We start from the raw sequence: 13,873 nt of genomic DNA, 5'->3' as shown, positions 1-13,873 counted from the left end.
AAATAATGTACAAATGTATTATGGGAAATGTGCACATTAGTCAAAACTGTATACAGAAATGTGTTTATTAAGAGAAATGTGTACTAAAATGCTGTTGAATTGTGCAAATTGTTGCAGAAGTCCGGTGAACTGAATTTATTATTAGAAAAATGAGAAACCGAGAGAACAGAAATTGACAGGTGCTTCCATCCGTGTTCTTCAGTGAGCTGTGGGGGGCGGGGCGTGGTGGTGTCTCTGTAGCACCCTGCTTGTGGTTAACGCTTAGCTGGAATGAAATATTCAACGCAGCAATAGAGAAATTAAAATAATAATTTATTTGTCAGACAAATAAATATGAGGCACAGTGGTATATGGTTACCAAGCTCTGGCCTGGCCTCTTGCCATTCTGGCCAGCACTTATATTTCCTTAATCCAGCCCCCTTGCTCCTCCTGTGGCTGCCTCTGTCCAATCAGCCTGGTTGAAATTCCTATTGGCTGTTTGCTAGAACCAATCACAAAAGATACACCCATTTCCTTTTGCCCTTTTATGGGAAATAAAAGCTATATTTATAATTGGCAAACAAGTAGCCATTAACCTCTACAAGGCACCTTAATTACCAAATCACCTTTGCCCCCTTAATTCTAAAATAGAGCAGATGGCTAAAACAGATGGTGGCTAATTCTATTTTAAACAGGTATCAAAGATCTTTTGTACGCATCATCAATGAAAGATCTCCTTCATTGGAGGTTCCTTTAAACAAAAACCTGACAACCATCTGTCTAGAGTGCTCTGATGGTGTTTTCCTGGTTGGCAAAAGGGGGGCTAGGCTAGTGGCTGATAGCCCCTGTGATCTCTTCCAACTATATGAAATAGGAATCTAGCATAAGGATTTAACATTTCTTAGCTTCTAATTCCTTTGCATAATTACATTTAAGCCAATATATTTTTAATACATAATATATAATTTTTTATAAGCAAAGACGTTTTCGAAGTAAGAAAAAACTTAAAAACACTTTCTTTCCCTATTTCCATTAGCTCTTGCCCTTAGGAAAATGTGGCTCAAGTCTCTAATGGGAGGCACAATAATTCTTACTATTTACCAACTTAATTGTAGCTTAATTGTACTCTGCAATATGCAAGGTCGGTGACCTCGCTCAGCCTTTTATGACCGCAATAAACCAGAGGGCCTCTCTGGCGGAAGAGGATGAACATCTGCCAATATCTTAGCCAGCCTAGTTTCTGCCTGGCACGAATCATTTGTGAATTTGAACTCATTTTTAAGATACAACCTTGATCAAAAAATATAAGCTTGATAAAAATGCAGGCTTATGATTAGATGCCTCATCTCTTTATCTCTGTTGTCATTTTGGTGCCTACCAAAAGCCTTCCTCTTTCCGTAAGTCTTTTAAGTGGAGCTCTTATGTTTTTATTATTTTATCTCTTATTGTTTGCTGCCCAGGACTCCTTTAGGAAGAAGAGGAGGATAGAAATTTAATAATAAAGAAAAAATATGAACAAACATTTAAAAAATGTTTTTAAGCATGGTCTGCCTCTATGCTGTTCCCACATGCTCTTGATGCACATTTGTCAACCTGCAGATGTTGCAAAACGCTACAGATTTCTGGTGTTCTCTCTCATTCCATGGAAAGTGACCCTATAAAAAAACAACTCTGGAATTTCCTATCGCTTAAGTGGGAAGCACCAGGGCTGGTGTCTGCAGCCAGCATTCTTGGACAACTGCCAGGGCCGCAGCACACTGGCATGGCCCACTGCTTTTGTTGCCTGCCTTGAGGCCCCTTTCAGATCCCCCCACTTCCTGGATCTCTGAGCAACACTAGGCTGATGGAACTAGGCACCATTTTAATTTGCCGCTTCTCCATAATGCTAGTCTGGGGCATTGTGGAAAATTAGAATGGAAGCAGCCCAGCACTGTTTGTAGCACTGCTGCCTGTCACCTCCAGTAAGGCCCACCAATGGGTGAGGGGGCCCAGAGGGCATTTTACCCAGGCGGGCCGGAGCCATAATGTGGTTGGGTTTCATATCAGGTCATTAAGCCACTGGCTGCAGGCCCTGGTAAGCTGGAAATCAGGGTTTACCAAGACCCCCACAGGCCAGGAACTGGCCTCTGGAAGCACACAAACATTGCAGAGCACATTGCAGACGATCCGTCGATTGGGAAGAGTTCAGATTGTATGCTCAATCTCTTTACTCAAGGAAGGCAGTTCCCAGTGCCACACAGCTGTTCTATGCAAATCCCGTCACTGCTGTTTTTAGAGTGTGATGGGCTTTGTGTCTGTAAAGGCGCTTCAGCACAGTAATCTCTCGACCGCCATTGCTTCAACATTCCTGTCGCTTTAGCAAATGCTGCCTGTAAAGCTCTCCAGTTCCCATCCATCACAGGACAGTTTACACAGGCAGCGTCTGAAGGTTGTTTCTGTTTACTAGAACTCCGAAGGGATTCCCTTAGGAATGAGAATACTTAGGAACGAGAATGGGAGGGGGTAATGGGTGATTACTCAAAATGAATTTCTTATTTTAAACATCTCTTTGCGATTGCGTTCTCTGCTCGTTCCACCGACAGAAGAAAGGCACCATCCCAAGAAGGGAACATGAGTACATCAACATAGTTTGGGAATACAGTCACCCAGTAAAAGGCACTCCATTTAAACAAAGGCAGCCAAGACATACATTAGTGGTCATAAAAATATGTATCAATGTTTAAATTAGGCCCCATCAGCACTATACATTCAAAGCACTATGTCTGATACCACTTTAAACAGTTATGGCTTCCCCCAAAGAATCATGGGAACTGTGGTTTGTTAAGGGTGGCAAGAGTTGTTGGCAGATGCCTCTTCCCCTCATAGAGCTACAAATCTCAGAGTGCCTGTTAAAGTTGTATGACAGCTTTCTATATGTATGGTGCAGAGGGAGCCTCAGACTAAGGGAATTTGTATCAATGAGGTGCTGTTAGGGACAGCTGGCGCCCGACTTTCTCCCAGGGTTGGCCCACAGCATTTTGCTGCCTGAGGTGAAGGATAAGATGGTAGTCCCTCATTTGAAGTCAAATGATGGCAGACAGACACTCAATCTAACTTCAACGCTAGTGATTGGGCAGGGTCTATCTTCACAGTTGTGGCAGCAGACTAGCTAAATTTTCACTTTCCAAAACAATGCATGAATGAAAATGCAACCATTCTTTGAAATTTGCACGTCTTCAAATTTTGCAGTACGGTTATCCAGTCAGGTAATGTGTACACAAATGCATGTACTAGGGTAAAGTGTGCCTACAAATGCATATATTAGTGAAAATAGCACACATGATGCATATTTGGGGAAATTGCTTTGCAAAAACGTGTACGGTTGGCAAAACTGCAGACAAAAATGAATATAGGAAGAGAAATATGCAAAAAAAAATCCTGATGAATTTTCGCAATGACTTCAAAACAAAACCTGTAATCTATCACAGAAATGTGTAAAACTGAACTTAAGACTAAAATAGAAAGAAAGAGAGGAACTGAAATGGACAAATTTGCCCATTCCTACTGTTTACTCCCCAGGATCTGTCACCTGAGCTGATTGCTTCACGGTACCCAATGGAAGGGCTGGCCTTGTTATGCACTCCTTTGGAAACCCAGAGATGAAATGACTTATTTCTGCCTAGTCAAGTGTCAGGTTTCACCAATTTCACCAAGGTTGCAGCTGAAAAAACAAGAGCTGTTTGTAGCTTGCTTTGTCATTAAGTAAGTAAGTAAATAAATAATAAATAAAGCAGTTTATTCTTGGCCTGATTCATCATCTCTCATGCTATCTCATTGCTTATGGTCTCTCCCTTTTCACGTTGCTGGTATATTTAGCTTGCTGTTATTCCATTTGGGATTTAAATCAATCTGCAAAAACGATTTGGCTTTTCGCCTGCTAAATGGATGCCAGGCAAAATGCTGCTCCGGGTTTGATTTTTTTCTTTTCTTTGCCTGTGTGGGCATCAAGAATATTCCATGCAGCCCCTGCAAAGGAAACCAGCCTTGGCATGTTGGATGAATTCTAATTATTCTTAGCAATGGAGCAAAACAATTGCTGGACATGGACATGTCAATGTTAAGCATATTTAGGTCCTGTTATTTTCAAAGGGCACTTCCACACAGCATCTTATTGTGGCCCTAGTGCTACTCATACATGTACATTTTGTTGCAGTGTCCACTCAATGTGGCCTTCATCAAAATGCCAAACTCTCTAATCTGAAATGTCCTGTACACCCCTTGCAAGCGAAGAAGTTGTAAAGTGTACTTAACAGCGTAAGCAAAGGGTATCACTTCCCCATACAACACACGTACCACCAAAGAGGGAAAGAAGATGATGATGATGATGTCTTCCACACACATTTCAAGGTGATGTACAACAAAACAGCTTAAAAACAGAGAAAAGCAACACAGAAAATAAGAGCAGATAAATTTTAAAACAATACAAAAAAGACCGCACACAGCTCCACACCATATATTTATGCAAATTCCATGCATATTTAAAGCCAGTAGCTTTCCCCAAAGCATCCTAGGAATGGTAGTTTGTCAAGGGTGCTAGAAAGTGTAGCACTGTGAGGGGAAAACTAAAATTCCCAGGTTTCTTCAGGGGAAGTCATGCACTTTAAATGTGCATTGAATGTGCTTTAAATGTATGGTGTGGATTTGTCCAAGGTACAAAGTTGGCAGGTAAGAAATATAAAGTACCATGCAATTTAATAAACACCCGCAGTTTTAAAAGGCAGTGATAAAACTGGGTGCTAGAGGTCACCTGCAAGAAAAGATGTGTGTGTGTAAGCAACACCCTTTGTTTAAAACAGAGCTTTCCAAACTGTGTGTCGCGATATGTTAGTGTGTCAGCTGCAGTGGAGGCGTGTTGTAAGAATGCTCCCCACACTCCTCCTGGGTCTGGAAAGAGGTCAGGTTAACCTCCAGTTTGCTAGTAAAACTGAATTACTGTGCTGCGAAATGATGCACGTCTAAAAGGTGTTTCACCAATATGAAACATTTGGAAAGCTCTGGTTTAAAAGAATGGGAAGTCTCCCTTGCAGAATCTTTGTATGTGTCTCACATTACATCACGCATTAGCTCTGCACTGGGAGCTATTTGTGTGAGGTTCTTCCTTCCCTCATCTACACACTATACCATTCTTCGCCAATGCATCTCCATTAAAAGGATTTCAGCTTGCAAAGCTCAGAGCAATTGTGAGACCTTAAAGAGTTGCTTCTAATCGGAATAGAGAGAACTAGAGTGGATGGAAAAGAGGTCTGTCTAAGTATAGTTATGACCCCATCTGAACTACACATTTAAAGTAGTATCGAACCTGGCTCCCCCTGCCCCACAAAGAATCCAAGGAGCTGTCATTCATTGAGGTTGCTGAGAGTTGTTAGGACACCCCTAGTCCCCTCACAGAGCTACAATTCCCAGAGTTTCCAGGGAAGAGAGATTGATTGTTAAACCACTCTGGGAACTGCAGTCCTGTGATGGGAATGGGGTGATTCTCTTAGCATCCTTAACAAATTACAGTTCCCAGGATTCTTTGGGAGAAGCCATGACTGTTTAAAGTGGTGTGAGCCTGCTTAAAATGTACTGTGCAGATAGGTCCTCTAAAGGACATAAGAGCAGCCCTGCTGGATAGGGTCAATGGTCCAGCTAATCTAGCATTTTTATTCCTAATCAGGAGCGGCCCACAAAATGTCCCCCACCCATTCCCCACCAGGGAAGAAGGGGGTGAGTCAAGATCTACATCAGGAACAAGAGCGGAATAAAGATCTCTTTGTGGAACTGCTTCCCCTGTGGATCCTGCCACCTAAGGCATTTACTCAGCTTGCCTCATGGGTGGGGTGGCCCTGTTCTCAGCAGTATCCAGCCATGTGTTTTTGACTGGGCTGGCATCAAGACTCAGCATGGCTGGGCATCTGCCAAGGGCCACCAAACCAGCAAAGCTAATTGACAAGAATCTCTCTGGACCTGCTCCTCTTCTTCACCACTGCAACTTGCTTGTTCATATGCCTCAGGCTCAGCCCACAGTGGTGGTGAGAAAGAGAAGTAACTGTGCCACTGCCTGCTTGCTCAATGGTTCTCTGCCAGGCAATCAAGGAGTAATAGCAACCAGAAATAGGAGGTGGTGATAATGGCAGCAGAAGTGGCTCCCCAGATGGGGCAGAGCTAGCTTCCGACAGGTGGGTCACTGTTGCTTAATGGGAGGGAGAGGGGCAAGCCAGCAAAAGGAGGCTGGTGCAGTGCAAACACTGCTGGTGCAGCGCAGGAGCACTGGACTGGCCCCACTGGTGTGTTTGCACCACACCAAACTTCCTTCCGCCTCCCCCCCTCCAACTCTCCCAGCAGAAATGACCCACTTGCTAGGAAACTAGTGTAGCAGATCTGCCTCACCCAGTGTGCCCCGTCTGAATGGCAGCAAGGGAGATTGGCCCATGGAGGCAATCTTGGCCAAGGACCTGCATCCAGACCATCTCCTGAAAAGTTTGCAAGTGGCCCTCAACCTCATTCTGGAACAGCATTTAAGCTTCCTGAATAATTCCATATATACATGACCCTAATTCCCTACAACCCACTGTGCATTGTCACCTCTGGACTCACACACTGTGGTCCCTCTTAGTACAGAAGGTGCAGTGCTTGTGGACAGAATGTGAAGATTATCATCCAGGACCAGAATCTCTCTGCTTTCACAGGGAGCTCTGCTACAAGGGTGCTGACATCTCGCAGTTTTGCACTTGGCAAGCTGACAGTACATTGCAAAAGTTATCCTGGAGTACAATTGCTCTCATATGCAGACAACTATAATCGGGATCAAGGGTGGGTTTTCCCCAAGCTCTCATTATTGGCCTCTGACATCCAAGTAAGTCAGTGAGGAACCTGCTACTCATTTCAATCAGGGCATAACAATTGCAAAAACAACACACCATTTCCCATGTTCAGTTCCTGGCATCTCCAGTCAGCTCCTCTCTCTGAAACCTGGAGAGACACTGCCAATCAGTGTAGACAGCACTGAGCTTGATGGGCCAGTGGCTTGAATCAGTATAAAGCAGCACCCTCCCTGTGAGAGAAGCCAACAAGACTATATCATTCTAATGAGTTGCTGAAGGAATGGGCATTAAGTAATGCCTACTGATTCAGCCTGAGACCCTCAAGTTACTCATAATTTCAAATTGCAAAATTCCTATGCTTCCATCCCTCATGAGGCACTAATGGCAGTTAGGCGTTAGCACTTGGGGCTGTGAATCATCACCCACTTTCCATTTTAAAAGACATTTGCTGAAAGCTTGAACAGCTCTTCAGTGAGTAACTCCAAACTCTGAATCCCCATGTGCAAATCTAAGGAAGTGGGCAACTGGTACTGTGAAAACATAGGGCCCAATCTACATAGGATTTGTTTGGAATGTGGATGGTTACCATGAGGACACTAGAAGGATGATCTGGATAGAGAAGAATGGGAGGCCTTTACACTTTTATGCACACTATCAAATGCTGCTAAGCGTTGAGGGAATAGCTAGTTGGACATCCATGGTTATTGTCAGGGACTGGACTGAGGAGGAATGGAGGGAACCACCCCCACCCTCTTCCTGCACCTTCCTGAGAAGAGGAGGACAGTATAGATTTAGAACAGTGGTTTGCAGAAGGTCATAGTTCAGAGGCTGCAGAGGAGAAGCTGGGAAATATTGGGAGAGCAGCAGCAGCAGCAGGGGAGAGACAGCTGACGACTCAGTGTCTCTAGAAAGCATTCCTGACCCCCTAGAACCAGGCGTTGAAAGTAGTAGAACAGAAAGCTCAGAGGCAGAAAGCACAGGTCAGCCAGTGCAGGGGTGATGTAGAATAGAAGAGACTGAGGAGGTGGGACTTTACTTGGAGCAATGCCATTATCAAAAGGAGACCACATTCCTTCATCTCTCTCTCTGTGAATAGCGAATAAACAACTTTGGTAAGAACTCTTCTTGTTTATCTGCTTTCTGGCTGCCACCATGGGAGGGATAGGATTCCCTGAAGTTATTTATGGAAACAATCCTCTTCTGTTTTACAGAGATGGGAACAATTACCCTGAGGTTCCAGCAATAAATGGTCTACTTGGCATGCCAGCAGAAGTCATTTTAGTGTTCTTGATTATGATGGTGCATACACAGGTAAGAGAGCCAATGGGAAGGCATTAGTTAGTTAATGGGAGCATATCCAAGTCGTGCAAGGCTCACTGTAGGACAAGGTCCAAGGTCCATGTGTACCTTTATAAAGCCCTGAAACGCTGACACAAAACCCCACACATACACTAAGTAGAAGAATAGAAGCTTTGCCATGCCGACTCCCCCTTTCCCTCCCCTTTCTTCCCAGCCTTATGGTGCAGGCACCGCTAATGTCTCACAACAAATGAAACTGATCTGTAGAAAACACGACCTGAAAAAAGAGACAATGCATGTACTTTTGTAAACTAAGAAATCTTTAATAAAATTATTTTAAAATAAATAAACAAACATATAAAGCCCTGAGCAACTAAGGGCCAGGGTACAATTCTGAGAGTGGTTGAAGATTCAGTCCCACTTCCTGAGGAACTCAGGGAATTGTGAGGGGAATTGGGGGGTCTCCAACAAACCCTCGGCACCCTTAACAAACTAGAGTTCCCATGATTCTTTGTTTAGTGTTGTATCATGGTGCTTTAAATTTATAGTGCAGAGGGAGCTAAGCCTCTCCTATGGAACATTCACCCCCTTAAACATGCCCACATTTCACTGGGTGAAACTAGATAAAAATACTGTTAAATAAAGAAAGAAGAAGGTGAAATAAATAGAAAAGCAAGATTGTGAACTGCATTACAGTTCTGCTGCTTAAAAAAGAGAGAGAAGAGTGTATTTTGTTTTGTTTTATTTTAGTTCCTGGCACAAGGCTGGTAGCTGCAGCCAGATAAACAGAACAGTCCTTCCTTGAAAATATATTGGCACATACAGCAATGTGAATCAAAGCAGCAAAAATAGCCACTTGTCCTGGGAATGCACTGAACAGGCTCAGCTCTATGCCATCAAGGACCTGGTGCTAATGTAAGGCTTACCTTCCTGGATCAGATTGGCTTTGTTGCCAACCAGATTCCCCTAAGAAGCTCATGAGCCATCCTCTGTCATCTGCCGCAAGGACCTGCTGACTGGAGATATGCAGCTTCTGGTCATGAATGTTCCCTTCAGCCCTCCCTGGCTGGCAGCCTTGGGTAGATCTATTTTCCAGGAATTTGATGAATTCTTTCTGTAAAGCCATTGAGGTCAGCACTCATTGACACATCTTATGCCAATGCATGCCATAATCTAATGGCACATTGTTTTGCAAAGAACTGCTAATGTTTGTTGTGGGCCTACTGTGTTAAGCAATGTCATTGATAGACCTTGAGTTTTTGGCTTGGCTGTCACTAAGGTGGAAAGCCAGCCATCTCCAACCTGGTACCCTCTAGATTTTGCTGGGCTACAACCCTGACCATTGGACATGCTTATTGGGATTGATGGGAGCTGTAGTCCAATGACATCCGGAGGGCACCAGGTTAGGGAAGGCTATGGTAGGCCCTGCCTGTTGTTGGTTCTGGCTCCACCTTTCCCTTCTGCCCTACCAGTTCCAGTGGGCACCAGTCACCACTGAGTGAGGGACTTTGTCAAAAGCTTTTGGAAAGATCAAGTACACGTACTGACATTCTCCACAAACTCTAAAAAGCTAGAGAGATAGGAGACTTTGGAGAACTTCTAACAGGCAAAAAACAGGGGTGGGTGAATTTATCAATTCCTGTTTCAGTTTCTCAGTCTGAAGTCCACATTTCTGGTTCAGGTTGCAATTATTATTTTTTAAGTCATTGTGAAAATTTCTTAGCATTTTAGTATACTAATATATACTTACCTGAATTCAATTTTGCCCAACACAGATTTTTGGAAGCAAATGTCATTAATATAATGCACCTTTGCATGTTGTTTTTGTTAATATACTGTATGTACACAGTATTTGGTTGGAAAACCACATTACAAAATTCAGAGAAGTGAGAATTTAAAAGGACAACTATACTTTGGTTCATCTGTTGTTTCATAAAGTATGAATTAGGTAGGTTGTCATCAAAATTAGAACTGAACCAAATTTCTTTGCCGTCCTTTGTTACAAGTTGGGCAGGCCTATTCAATCATCTTCCTCCTTTTGTCCTCTTTTTCCTAATGTTGCACGGTTCAGGGCTAACCATTTTCTGCTGAACACTAATGTACCATCACACACATTCCTCCTCTTACATTCTTAATAGGATGAATGCTTTTATAGGAAATGAGGGACAAGGAGAGTAAGATGAGTAAGTATTCATTCCATAACAGGATCAAACCAAGCATGAAGTGGGCAATCCACAGTTGGGTCTCCTGACTCCTCCCCCTGCCCTTAAAACAGTGTGTGTGTGTGTGTGTGTGTGTGTGTGTGTGTGTTGTGGGGGGAATCAGAGAAGCAGCAGTGGTCCTGCATTTTATTCCTAATAAATAGCTTGGGACAGGGGCAATTTGGATCAGGAAATGGAGGGAAAGCATTCAGCAACTCCTCCACCAGCGCCTCTGCTCTTATCAAAATCAGAGCACATCTGCAACTGCTTTAAGAAACAAATTCTCATGAAATCACAGCTCTTCTATGTCCTGTGAAGTTTGGCCCCAGATCTCTGGGTTAGATTATAGCACATCGAGGATGGAGAATTTACAGCAGGCCTCCAGGCTAGGGCTGGACGATATCTGGTTTTCAACATTGCAATATATCACCAGCTAAACATCACAATATACTGCTATATAACAATGTCTGAAATAAGCATGGAGCTATGTAGGGGCATTGGCTGGCTTCACGGTTTTTCCCACATTGTGATTTTTGGCATAGCACACACACATATATCATGATTCGCGATATATTGCCAGGTCAAAAACGATGAAACCAATAGTATGATATGGACTTCGAACCGGTTTGGGGTGGTATATCGATACATCACCCAGCCCTACTCCAGGTCTCTCTGGCTGGTCCTTGTGACTCTCCTGAGTTCATACCTCCTCCACAGCCAAATCCCTCCTCCTTAGGCTATGCCCATCACTGGCCTTCCTTCACACCCTTCTCTAGCATTTTTGTCTTACTAAAATGTGTCCTTGACTCTGCTTATGTACCTTGCTTGCCTGGGTGGATGAGAGAAAGAGAGAGGGGTGTGTGAACACATGTGGAAACTAGGCTATTGTACAAAGTTTACATTAGTTGCTCTACCCACTTTTGCCTCTGGCCCCACCCACCACTGTCATGTGGCCCCAGAAGGTTGTTCAGAAGGGGATGTGGCCCTTGGGATAAAGAAGATTCCCCACCTTCGTAGTACACCATTTCTGCTGTGAGGCATCGGTTCCCTCCTTCCTCCTTGTTCCAATCAACCCAGCACTGAGTACATACTAACCTCTGATTAAATCACAGAATGACTCATTATATCTCCCAGTCAAGCTACTACCCACCTGCGCCCAAGACAATCCGTTCTCAAGGTGTATCATCACCATCATCTTTAGCCTCTTTGAGATTTCCCATTTATAGGAAGCAACGCCAGCTTCAGAAAATGCAAAAGCCGAGCGTTCCATCCAGACACACGCTGCCAGCCGAATGACTGAGACTTGATATGATACAAGCAATTTATTGCAAATTGCCCACATTTTTTTTCCTGTTGCACTTCTTTTGACAGCGACAATAGTAAACCCTGTGTCAGGCACAGGTGTGAATCAGACAGGGGCTGAAAAGGGAGAACGTTCTAGTCTGAATTAGCTGGAGCACATCCGATGGTGACGTCACGGGAGGATGAATCACTGGAGTGTTTATGGGAATAAATTGTTGTGATCTAACCTGCTAATGTGCCTGATGCTGCACTGCTCCGTTCCTTGGAAATAGCCGATCTATTGCAGATGATGTCATTTCCCATATAATAAAGGTTTAAGCCAGGACAAGGGTCTCTGATTTTAAGGTAGCCATTGCAACAGAATTTGCAAAACAAATGTATAGAAATATAAGAACATATGAGGGAGGGGTTTTAAATTGGGTTGTTTTTTGTTTTATTATGTGTTTTGTGTTTTTATATTGTGGTTTTATGTTGTAACTGCAGGTATAGGGCGGTATACAAATATAGTTGACAACAACAACAACAGAAGAGCTTTGCTGGAGGCGACAGATGTCCATGTAACCCAGTATCCTGCTTCCAGCCTGCTCTGCATCAATAAAATATGGTAGATCACCATATAATATCAAACTTTATTTTGACTTCTAAATCAATCCTTTCCAGTACCTCTGTCAAGTCTTGAAGAAATCTAAATATCTCTGATTTGTGGAAAAGAGGGACTGGAAAGGAATATAATGCAATACTAAGGAAACAGAGGCTCTGAGCATATGCAAAGCACCGTTCCCTCAATAGTAACTTGAATGGGACCCTCTCACTTGCAGTTTTAGGAAAGAACTTTAATCTCGAAGGCAACATTTCAAGACAGACTCAGGCTAGTATGGCATGGCTCAGAAAAACAGAACTAAATGGTTACTATTTTGGGGGAGAGGTCTATTTCTGCCAGTTACTTGTGGATGGCCAAAAGCCTGCCGTGAAAATGTTTGCTTGCCGAAGTAGTTATTGTGGTTATTATTAACTAGCATTAGAAACATAATGGCATTTGTTTTCTGCTTCCTTTCCAACATCACAGTATATGTGCAGTATATAAAATACTGAGATGGGATTGTCATTGTTCGAATATGCACACTGGTATCTGTTTACCTGTAAGCACCCCCCCCCCAAATACAAGTTTCTCAATCTACCAGATTTGCACAAAACAGCAGCTGTGTGTGTGTGTGTGTGTGTGTGTTTGTTTGTTGCTCCAAGCCAAGAAACCTGATGTCCATGGGTATTTGTTTACATGTGCACCTACACCTTTCATGATCTAGCATGCTTGCACAAAAGAGTAGTCCAAAATAAATAAATAAGTGATGCCTCACTCGAAACTAGAACCAGAATGCTGACCTGACCAGACGCAGGTTTACTATTCTGCATAAACTGCTTACATCTGATTAGGAGCAAAGCTGTCCTTTTACAGCCCAATTGCAGTCCCATTTAATAGTGACAGGCTGCACTTAAGAGTCACATTCAAAGCCATTTACAACTGTTGTGCTTTCATACCAGCCTTTCCCCCCCTTAGAAGTCAAGAAAGGCCACCAAGTCACATCTTTGGGCTGCAGCCAATCCAACTAAGGAAATTAAAGGCTTGGGGAGTTGTTTTCCAGCAGAATTCCATAGTAACAAAAAGTAAGAAGGCAAATACTGTACAATTGAATGGAAGCTGATTTCAAAATTTCAGCACCTGACAGATTATTCAGATGGCCATCTTGATGTTGACTGTCCTTACATTTAGCAGAGTTTTTTGTTTAATGAAACAAGAATGGGCAACTCTCACTCCCCACAAAAAACTGCTGCAGGGGACTTTTACATGGATTGGAAGTGTGATTAATGTGGTGAGTGTTAACCCTTTACCCCCCAAGTGTGGGAAGGAGGTGATTTTTGGTGGGGACATTGTTGTTGTTGGAGCTAGGTAAGGAAATGCAGCTTCCCTTATAGTCACTTTCTGTGTACAGGTACCAAAAGATCCTTTTCACATTACAACCCACTGGAGTTGGTGCTCAGGCCAACTTCCAAACAAAGGAGCTTCTCATGCAATCAAGTGTTTTATGACATCTACACAACATTGTCACAAAAATGCTAACCATGTTCCCCCTATTTAATAACAATTTATCCAATAGGATTTTAAAAAACCAACCAAATCCTGCTCCCAATGACCCATTTGGGATACCTCACTGACATATTTACAATATTAAGTCCCCGTTTGGAAGTCCCCTC

At 43.2% G+C, this 13,873-nt stretch overlaps 1 long non-coding RNA gene across 1 annotated transcript; it reads left to right on the top strand.

The window, feature by feature from the left end:
- The first annotated feature begins 7,818 nt into the window (after nt 1-7,818).
- Nucleotides 7,819-11,478, top strand: LOC307223441. The gene is made up of 3 exons (XR_013842088.1): nt 7,819-7,933; nt 8,033-8,132; nt 11,434-11,478. It is a non-coding gene; the product is annotated as an uncharacterized lncRNA (long non-coding RNA).
- The last annotated feature ends 2,395 nt before the right edge of the window (nt 11,479-13,873 follow it).

This window comes from Podarcis cretensis (genome assembly GCF_951804945.1).
Source record: "Podarcis cretensis genome assembly, chromosome: 8".
Lineage (NCBI taxonomy): Eukaryota > Metazoa > Chordata > Lepidosauria > Squamata > Lacertidae > Podarcis > Podarcis cretensis.
Note: the sequence above shows the minus strand (reverse complement) of the source record. Positions and strands in the feature narration are given on the sequence as shown.